Source organism: Elaeis guineensis, chromosome 12, assembly GCF_000442705.2.
Source record: "Elaeis guineensis isolate ETL-2024a chromosome 12, EG11, whole genome shotgun sequence".
Taxonomy (NCBI): Eukaryota; Viridiplantae; Streptophyta; class Magnoliopsida; order Arecales; family Arecaceae; genus Elaeis; species Elaeis guineensis.
Window position 1 is genome coordinate 14,595,736 of NC_026004.2, and position 10,823 is coordinate 14,606,558.

Below are 10,823 nucleotides of genomic sequence, written 5' to 3' on the forward strand. Positions count from 1 at the left end.
CTCGATTGAGTCACTAATCATAGATATGGGTCCCTGGACGGTGGATTTGGTTTAGTGTGAACCGGGGACTTGGTCTCTGTAGAGCTTTGGGTGGATCCCAGAGGGCACCATCTTCCCTGTGAATCCATGATTGAATCCCATGGAAAGAAAATGTTGGCGAGTTGGGTTTGGATCCGATCCGGACCCATTGGTTTGATCCGAATCCATTGGCAAGGTTTTCAACTCAACTAATATCTCAATTGGTCTTATGAATACGATATTTCGGGTTCAAACATCACGGCTGATATAGCTGAAGATAAATTTGGAAAGTAATGCTTTGATATAGTTGTTAATTTTAGATTTATTATGTGGGGCTAAGATTTTGATGTTTCGTTCTTGAAATATCAACTAATATCTAGATTCATCTTGGTTATGATGACCACGGTAATGCAGGTTGGTTCAACAATGACAGAGTCATTTGATTTACAAGAAAAATTTTACCCCAATGAAATATGTTTCATGAATTCTACCAAATATATATATATATATATATATATATATGTTTCATGAAAAGTTGATGTCACATTATTATATTTAAAAAAATAATTTTGATATGCTTGATTGATATAAAAAATATATTTTTTAAAATAATTTATATTTGATTCAACATCTATTTTTATATGAAGGTTGTATAGAAATCTTTTATACTTCTATTAAATTGGTTATAATAAAAAAACATAGACTATTATAATGAAGGATATTTGTGAAAAAATTATGTTAGCTTTAACCCATGAGATACTTTCCGTGGATGCAAAATTTATTTTTTTGAGAAACTTATTTTTTATATTTTAAAAAATCTAACTAATTATAAGTCACCTTGTCATTTTGTCACTTTTTAATTGACCATCTTTTTCTCCTACCTTTTACAGGCAAACCAAATAAGCCTGAAATAATTTTACAATTATGATTTAGTTTCTAACACAGTTTTTTTTTTTATTTATACAGATGATAATCATATGACTTTAATATGAATAAAATCCATAAAATTAGAAAGTAAAAGATCCTATAGGATCCATGGAAACATCTCATTTTATTATTCGATTCCTTCTTTAATATACTCAACAACATAAGAAGCAATCTAATTTACCATTCTATTTACTTTTCAAAAGACATATCGAATAGACATCATGACAATAGGTTTAGCAATGGGTTGGATCGAATGCAGATTTGGATCAATCTAAATCTGATCTAATATCTTAGTATTTTGATCAGAATTCAATCCGTGATCTATCGAATCAATATTTTTTTTATTCATATCCTATCCGATTGGATATCGAATTATCTGATCAGATATCCGCTTCGTCTAAATAAGATTTTCTAGATGAAAATAAAAATATTGAACAATAACTCAGTACTATTTTTCAATTATTAAAATCTTAACCAAATCTAATTCCATAAAATTCATATTTCATACAATTAATTTATATTTAAATAAAACGCCATTTGGAATGGCGTTTTTAAAAGCGCCATTCCAAATGGCGTTTTTTTTTTTTTTTTTTTTTTTTTTTGGGACGATGCCACCGTGGAAATGGGGGTTGACGTGGCAGGGGAAAAAACGCCATTCAAAATGGCGTTTTTCCCTCTTACATCAGTTTGGTAAATAAGTTTGATTTGAATATATTTTGGTAAAAAAATTTTTTTTTTTGTATTATTCGGGAAAAGAGCTCCATCATTTTTTTTGATTCGAGCTTTGGAAAAAAAAAAAAAAAAATCTAGACTTGACCTGCAAATAGAAGTCGACACGGATTAATCCAACGTGGCCTCTTGACATGAGGTCTAGTTGATGATGCCATACTCAAAAAAAACTCGAACTAGAACACTACCACTTGTTATCATAACATAGTAAGATAACGATAGGACGCTATATTTTATCAAAACTTTTCTATTTTTTATTATTTTTTTGGTACAGTTTCTCTATTTCTTTATTGACTTGCACCCTGCTTTCCTAAACGACATCTCTATAAAACCATGACTAAGTTTCTACCAAAAAAAAAACAATGACTAAGAGCCAACTTGCAAAGATCTATCCTAGATTCCCATAGCAATTTCTTAGTATCATTTCCAGACATGGCATAATCCTCCAACACGGTCATGGGGGTCACACAACTTTGTTTTTATACCCCAAGTTTGAAAGCTGAGGTTAGATTTGGCAAAAAAATCCAGCTCTAAATATATTAGTAGTTAAATGTATTAAACTTGGATGTGACGGGGAGTCAGTGGTCAAAATGGGACACAACGAATCGGAATCGTATTCCTTGTTTAGAACCACACGTAACGTTATTGATAAGATTGGAAGTCACTTCTCTCGAGTACGTTATTTTATTATTTTTTTATTTTGACCGAGGCATTTCAGATAAAAAGCCAGATAAAGGAGAGAGAATGTGTAGGAATGATGACGTTGATATGTTGAAATGTAGATTATGTCTCCATAGTTATTATCAACGGTGACAGATATGAAATTTATATCAATAATGGATGGGAGAACGAATTTGTACCTTACATGACTAGACCTCGAAGAAATTAGATTCTGATGGAAGAACGGACAAGTATGTCGATTTGTAGACAATGATCTTGATGGGTTCTCTGGTCATCCACATGACTACGGAAAGTGTTGAAGCCTATATGGTGCAGGAGGGTTCCAAGCTATGGCATGGAAGATCGGTTACCATAGGGTCATGGTACTTTGATCTTGGTCGTGAGATTAAACAAAATTGGTATGTAAAAGACTTCTCTGGACCAAATACCTAGTTCCGTTCTTTGCTTAGGTGGTAAGTTCACACTTTTCTACCACATGGAGGGGTGAAGAGACAGAGACTTTATTTATGCTTCCTCCCATTAAAGCAAGTGGAAATGGGTTGGATTATGTGGTAAATAGCATAGTAATAAGTTGGATATTTGGAAGCAGGATAAGTGGTTTTAAGTTTGAAAAAATAAAAAGCTCTTCCAAAGTTTGGACAACAAGAAATAAAAATAAAAAAATTTAAAAATATGATTTTTTTAAATATTTTAAAATTATTTATTAGAAAATAAATATAAGAGAAAAAAATAATGAATGATAGTGAAAAAATTTTGTTGCTTGCAATGATATATGTTATTATTAATTTGCAACATGTAAATTGTCTTATAAATGTGTTGTGAATAATTCATGAATGGATCATAAAATTCGTGTATAATTAAAGAATAGTTATGGATTAAGCAATGGTTCAAAAATTGTTCACTCAAGAGAAAACTTGAAAATAATTTAAAAATTTTCTGTAACTATTTGGAAAATATTGCAGCTACAGTAACTAAATGCTATATTTTCTTTCGTAGCCGCATACAAAGTTGTAGAGATAAGTGAAACGCAAACCATGTATTTGGAAACTAGATGCATGACTCTGGTCAAGCGCCTCATATGTGAATAAGCTATGAAATTTAAGGGTCAAAACCAAACAAATTAATATTTTTCACTATCAAAAATCAGTCCTTTACCAAGAGATATCACCAAAGGATCTGTTCCTCAGAAAATCATTGAAGAATTAGAAAGGAATTTTAAGAAATGTTAAGTTGCATTCAAAATCTAATTTTATTGAAGAATCTTTAAGCAATTTGTGAAGAATTTACAGTCCTCGATAAATGCCTTGAAAATCTCTTAGTAATCTACAAGGGATCAATGAGTGATTATCTGATTTTTTCTTAGAAATCCCTTAGTAATGTTAAAATCTAGTATCAAGCGGATGTCCCTTCTTTCTCTTCCCCCTTCTTTGTTTATTTTTTATTTTACTAAAATAATAAATTTATCATTATCAAAATATCATATTAATCATTAAAATTATGAAATAATTTATATCAAGAAAAGATAATATATCTTTGTGTGTTTTTGAAACAGTAGGAGAGCGATAACCGCATTGACTATTTCCTACACAAATTTACTGTAAGTTGGCATAACTTACATGGTTTAGGGAATATTGGCTGCCCTTTAACTAGTCTAAGGTTATTTATTTATTTATTTATTGAACTATGAAATCATGCTATTTATAGATAACTAGAATCACAAGGACATGCATCGGTTAATGTATGGTAGAACTGATAAGAGGTCAATTTACCTAATAAGTTGAGATGAAAAATTGGTTGTCCATAAATTACAGTACCTACTAATACTAGTTTTTGTTCTATTATTTTGTTGTTCTTTCACGTGACATCTATCTTAAGAAACATACTGGACTAAGCAACAGTTAAGTTGCATGTTCAAAAATATTTCAGAAATGATATTGGCAAATCAATTTTGGCCAACTTGTTATTATAAGAAATACATCATTTCTGTTATCTTGGTTTTTGTCATATTTGAAGCTTATTATTTTGTAAACCAGCTAACAGTGGGTCATCCGAAGAGATGAAGGCTTATTACTTGGATGTATTTCAGCTATGATTTTAAAAAATTGGATGTCTAAAAATTTATATTCACCTTGGCCTCCTAACATAACAATGATAAATCAGACTCCTTTTAACGTATGTACTATCTGTTTTCATACTTTGTTGTTCAAAATTAATTGCATATGTTTCTGGTCGTATGTGTATACTCAAGTATCCGAATGAAATATTTGAGTACATATCTTCTCTCTCTATCCCTCTCTCTCTCTCTCTTTCTCTCTCCGAATGAAATATCCGAGTATATACCTTCTCTTTCTCTCTCTCCACAAGAAATATTGGGGCAAGACTGTAGTGACATGCATAATGGTAATTTTGCAAGTACAATAATAGTTTTCTTTTCTTATTTTTTTTTCTTATTTTTATAGACTTATATCTTAGATTGTTTTCAATAGTTTTGATCTTTTGCATTATAAATCCAAACTATTAGCCAGTGTCATCAAATAAAAGACTATATAATTATATACTTATATTTCTTAAATCAAGATAAATAAAATACTATTCTTTCTAATTATATATCCAAACTGGATACGATATCGATGAAGCCAAATCTCATCACACCATTTGGCCTTTGATATTCCTGTTAGTTATCGACATACAATCACAAAATACATACCTTCTTAAAGATAAAATCATATAATATGCTTGCATTTCTTAAATTAATATAAATGAAAAACTATCTTCTCTAATTATATGTCCAAACTGGATACAATAACAATGAAATCAAATCTCATCGTACCTTTTAGCCATTGATAAATTTTCTTAGTAAAATAATAATAAAAGTTAAAAATAATTATAATATGTCAATTATTTTGAAATCTATAAAGATGTTTCATATATGTCCTCATGATATTTTGTAATACATTAATTATTGTTTATAGCTCACCATTAAGCAAGAAATTAAGAGGAAAATACAGGTGTGGCATGCTTTTTTCAATAGAAAGAAGGATCTCTATTACAGCAACAGATTTCTCTAATGGGTGGCACACATTCTCCTCCTAATTTGAATCCAAGGTTATGGCATGTCGTGTTGCACCATGGAAAATCTTCACATATTCCAATACAATCATAGGCTGCTTTTGCTGCAACAACAAAATAATTTTTGAATTAGAATACACATTTAGCCTTCACGCATAAATATTTAGCTAGAATTTAAGCACAACTAAGGTGTGCTACATGCATATTAAATATAAAAGAACAATGTGTTTCGAGGCCTTCATGTCTATATGTTTTTCCTATTTTCTCTACTAAAATAGAAGAAGATATGTACCATAAGCGAAGAATATAAAAAGAACTATGACGGCCATTAAAAGTTTATGGATAGTGGAAGAGGAAGATGAAGCCATGTCGAACTTCTTAGGATCTAATTTGAGAGTATGCACCATGGGTTCAAATTTATACTGGTCCAACATGTTTTTTTTTATGCAGCATTATGGTTGTCCCAAGGGGATTTTGTTTTCTTTAATTGCTATTGGCCGTTGCTTATTGTATCATTTTCATAAGAGTTTCTAATATCTAATTAATAGCTGGTAACATTTTATTTTGTTCCGTTTCTTCAAGGCATCTTAATTAATACGAGTGGATTAAATGACTTGGCAGTCATTATTTTGTAATATGTTTGAGAATCGACTATTAGACAATAAACATAATTCTAGTTTAGATAAAACCATCTTTGAGTCTCTTACAATAAGACTTGCTCCATTTTTGGATAATATGGTTGATAAGGCTCCAATTGGTTTCATCCAAGGGAGAATGATTGCTGATAATCTTCTTTGTGCTCTTGAAATCCCGCATTATTGTAAGAGAAATAGAATTAACGTGTGCAAGCTAGACTTCAAAAAAACACTAGACAACTTGAATTGGGACTTCCTCCTCTTCATTATAAAGACAAGAGGCTTTCTGATGAAATGGATAGAGTCGATTGAAGCTCTATATCATTTTTCCAATGAATTTGTTGTTTTCATTAATGGAAAAGCTGGAAATAAGAGCAATTGTTGAAGACATGGTAGGTAAGAGGATTTGCTCTCTCTTAATTTCTTCTTTACACTCTTCCTACATGTACTCATGTCTTATTAAATAAATTAAGCAATCGGAGTCTTATTACTAGCGTGAATCGACTAGGTGCAACAACTAATATTAATACAAATAGCCTCCACTTAGCTCCTACATGAAAGTCTATGTGCGCTAGACTGGCTTCTCCCCTTCAAGGACAAATTGGAGAGCATCCAAACAACCACAAATAAAAGAAATAACCATTTTAACTGATAGAAGTAGAAAATCCTAACCAATAGGAACAAAAAGTATATGTTATAACAATAAATACTCCATTTGTGTACAACCTTTTATGCATGGTGATACCACGCACTGACTTCTCATAACTACTATTTTACAAGCAACCAAGAACATATAATAGTAAAAAATACCCCTTCACCTTTTGATAGTTTATTTGTATATCCTCTATCAACTGGTCACTCATTTCCATTCCATGCTCAACCATTTCAAATGTTGGGTCTAACACCTTAGTTTCCATCAGCACCATCATGACGGCTATTTTTTTCGAATAGCTGCTTCTATGGCTTGAAGGCATGTAACACTGGCAATTGGTGCATGCTCAAAGATAAGATTCTTCCACACCCGTATTGTTTTAGACATGGAAGAGCCACTACAAAAGGGATGGGAGTTGAATAATGTTGACATGTGAATTGGATTCATATGAAAAAAAATTAATATTAAATAAAAATTATCATTTCAAATTAATATCCTTATTTTAAATTATTTTTTTAAAAAAATATCTGAAAAAAATTGGAGTAAAAAAAATAAAAAACACCATAAAAAAAGAGAAAAGAATTAAAAAAAATAAAAATTATAATTCTAAATTTTAAAAAAATAAAAATTTTAATTTTAATTTTAATTTAAATAAAAATCATCATTTCAAATTACAATCCCCTTTTAAAATTAATTTTTTTAAAAAAATATCCCAAAAAAATACCTTAAAAAATAAAAAAAAATAAAAAATACCATAAAAAATGAGAAAAAAATACCATAAAAAAGGAAAAAATGGAAAAAATAGAAAAAAAAATAAAAATTATAATTTTAAATTTTAAAAAAAATTAATTTTAATTCAAATAAAAAATATCATTTTAAATAACTTTCCCCATTTCAAATTAATTTTTTTAAAAAATATTTCAAACAAAGGAAAAAAATACCTAAAAAAATGCCATAAAAGCGGAAAAAAAAGGGTAAAAATGAAAAAAAATTAAAATTAAAATTTTAAATTATAAAAAAAATAAAATTTTAATTTGAATTCAAAAAAATAAAAAAATAAAAAATAGCATAAAAATATAAAAAAATAAAAAAAAATAAAAATTATAAATTTAAATTTTTTAAAAAATAAAAATTTTAACTTTAATTCAAATAAAAATTATCATTTCAAATTACTATCCCCATTTTAAATTAAAAGAGTGGAGGGGGCACGGGCCGTCGGGGGTGGGCGGTTGGGTGCAGAATGGTGGCGGATGTAGAAAGGGGGCACGAAATCGAGAGCAGAGGAGGTTAGTGGCATGAGCCGTCGGGGGGGTTGGTGGTGCAGAGGAGGCGTAGGCTGTAGGGGGCTGCACACAGAGGAGCAGAGAAGACTCGAGGGGTCGGGTGGTGGTATGGAGGAGGTGCGGGGGGCCAGGTGGGGGGGAGTGTGGAGGAGCCACAGGTGGCATCGGGGGCTGGAGAGGTGGGGGCTTGGGCATGGTGAGCTATGGGCAGAGGAAGAAGAAAGAAAAAAAATATATTTTTAAAAAATAATAAAATATATCAAAAAAGTTAATATATAGTACCTCAAATGCCTTTATAATAAAATATTATGAAAGAGCATAGTAGCAAAACTCAATTTGCAGGTTATTTGGTAGACTGTCTATCCTAATAGCCTATCCTATTAAGGCCAACAACTAACAATATTAAGGCCTAACAATCTATCGGATTTAAGCATAACAATTTACAGCTCCTTTTATATAAATAGAGATAATTGGAAAAACTTAAAGTAAGAAAGCATACCTGTAGAGAATAGTATCTGTTGGGTTTCGGAGGTGCAACGGAAGGATTAGATGTTTAAAATTTTCATTAAAAACACCCGATGCATCGAAAACCCTAATGCTCCGAAACTCTTGACTATATCAATCAAAGTACAATAAAATAAATTTAGATCAGAAAAATATCTGTAATGCTAATCTAATTTTCATGAGGCGTCTAAGTGTCCGCCCTCCAATGGTGATCCATACGAATATTGAATCAAGGACAGCGTTCCTTCTTCACCTTGCTTCAAGAGTTCTAGCCCCGAGAACTCAACCAGCCACCAATCGATCAGATTTCTTCCAGACCCGAGTCTAAACTTTTCTGAAGCATCCACTGGATTTGACCACATTTTTTTAGACCTCTTAAACCCTTAGAGCTACTAGGATTAGGCTTGTCTTAAAAGAACAAGCCTTGTCCTAAAACCTGGAGTTGTAAAAGAGGGAGAGAGGGAGTGGATAGGGGATGTAAGAATTTAATGATCACCCCATCTACCGTCCCCTATTTATAGCACCAGATGGGGCACTAACAGAGAACGCATGCCTCATCTGGAAAGATATATCAAGTCCTCGTATCACTTATCTAAGAGTCCTTAAACAGAAGGACTCTTCAGGGGGTGATACGTCGATTCCTGCCTTCCCACACGCATATGCCCAGAATGAGATGCTTTTTGCATCTCTTCACATATCAGATTAGTGTGAAATATTGCCACATAAACCTTTGTTCAAATAGAAAGGCCATCACCAAATGACACAATATTTGGATAGGAGTTCATATGTGAGAAGGATTCTTCACCAAAGAGATGCACGACCACCTTCTCCCTGTCGCGCGTGCGCATGCCCTGTAAAGGGTGTGAAAAGCAACCTTTCTTAATCTAATAAATTTTTAGATTTTTACCACATGATCAGAACTTAAAACTGATTCTTATCATAAAAATTAGCTTAAGACTCCCTAAACAGAAGGGGTCTTCGCATCCCTTCGCGCATCCAAAAAAACCTATCACGCACGCAGTAATGTTTCGAGCAATTTTTTTCACTCTCAATCTAGTAGATTTTTCATACTTCAAAAAGTGTGCTAGGTGGCTCATCATCTAATCTACTTTTCATAAAAATAGAGGTCCAAAACAGAAGGATTCTCAGTCCTTCTCCATGCCACAAATAAAGTACGCATGCATTCTGTATATTAGCGCCAAGAGTCCTTCTTAAGTTGGACTCTTAGTTATTTGGCGTGTACACCAGATATGGTGCCTCTTTTTGGCTACTTCTAAGTGGCTTGACCCGACCCAAATGCCCACCAAATTAGGCTAGCAAATGAGCAAGGCATGAGATCAAATTGATCTATAAAAGAGCTAAGGATTCCACACATGCTAGCATGCTTTCCGAAACCCTGATTGAATCTAAAATTTCAATCAACCTTTTTAAAAAGGATCCTTGGCCAATTTCTATATGTATGTGACCCATTGGGTTCCATATCTAGCTAGTAGTAGGTCTGGATGCAAGTTCACTTAATTTGATTAGAAATTAATCTAACCGATTTAGATCCAATCGAGCTAATCCGATTTCAGTAATTAGAATTCTGTTTAATTGACGTTCGAATTAAACTCTTTAATTCGATCAAAAATTTACAAGTCAAGATTGACATCTAGTAATATATCATTACTATCCAGAAGATATAAAAATTTGTTGAAAATACTAAATATGTCCTTCAGTGGTAAGTTACCATGTAATACAATCTTTCGATTATCCCAGCACCCTGAATATGTTCATGAGTATGGAATCATGTCAAACTCAAACACATATTCATATCGATTCTCAATTAATCAATGATGACTCTAATGAAAAAGCATTAGAAACTCTTTCTAATCTCCTTCCTACTTTTGGCCAAAAATTTTTTTTTGAGTCATCTACGAATGAGAATACACAGGATGCGATCTCCTCTTACTAGAAGCGATCGATTCTATGTTGACCTACTCACAATCTTTGTACACACTCCTACCATATCCAGAACACTCTGTATATATCTTAAAGTCATGCTTGAGTATGAACCAAAATATGAATTCATGTGCATAAGATTTCATAATGATCTCAGGTCTAAGGATCACTTGCGCAACTCCCACTTAGAGAACCATCTTTGACATGCAAGTAAGGCTTCCATAAGATGTTTTCTTTCATCGAGTCAATTCAGTGGATTCATTTCTCAAATGAGCACCCACATCCTTGTATTAGTATCCCACATAAGTAGCTAGTGAGATCTGCCACCCTGTTCATCGAGCATATATAGGATGTGCCAGTCTATTTAGAACATGGATCTCCGAC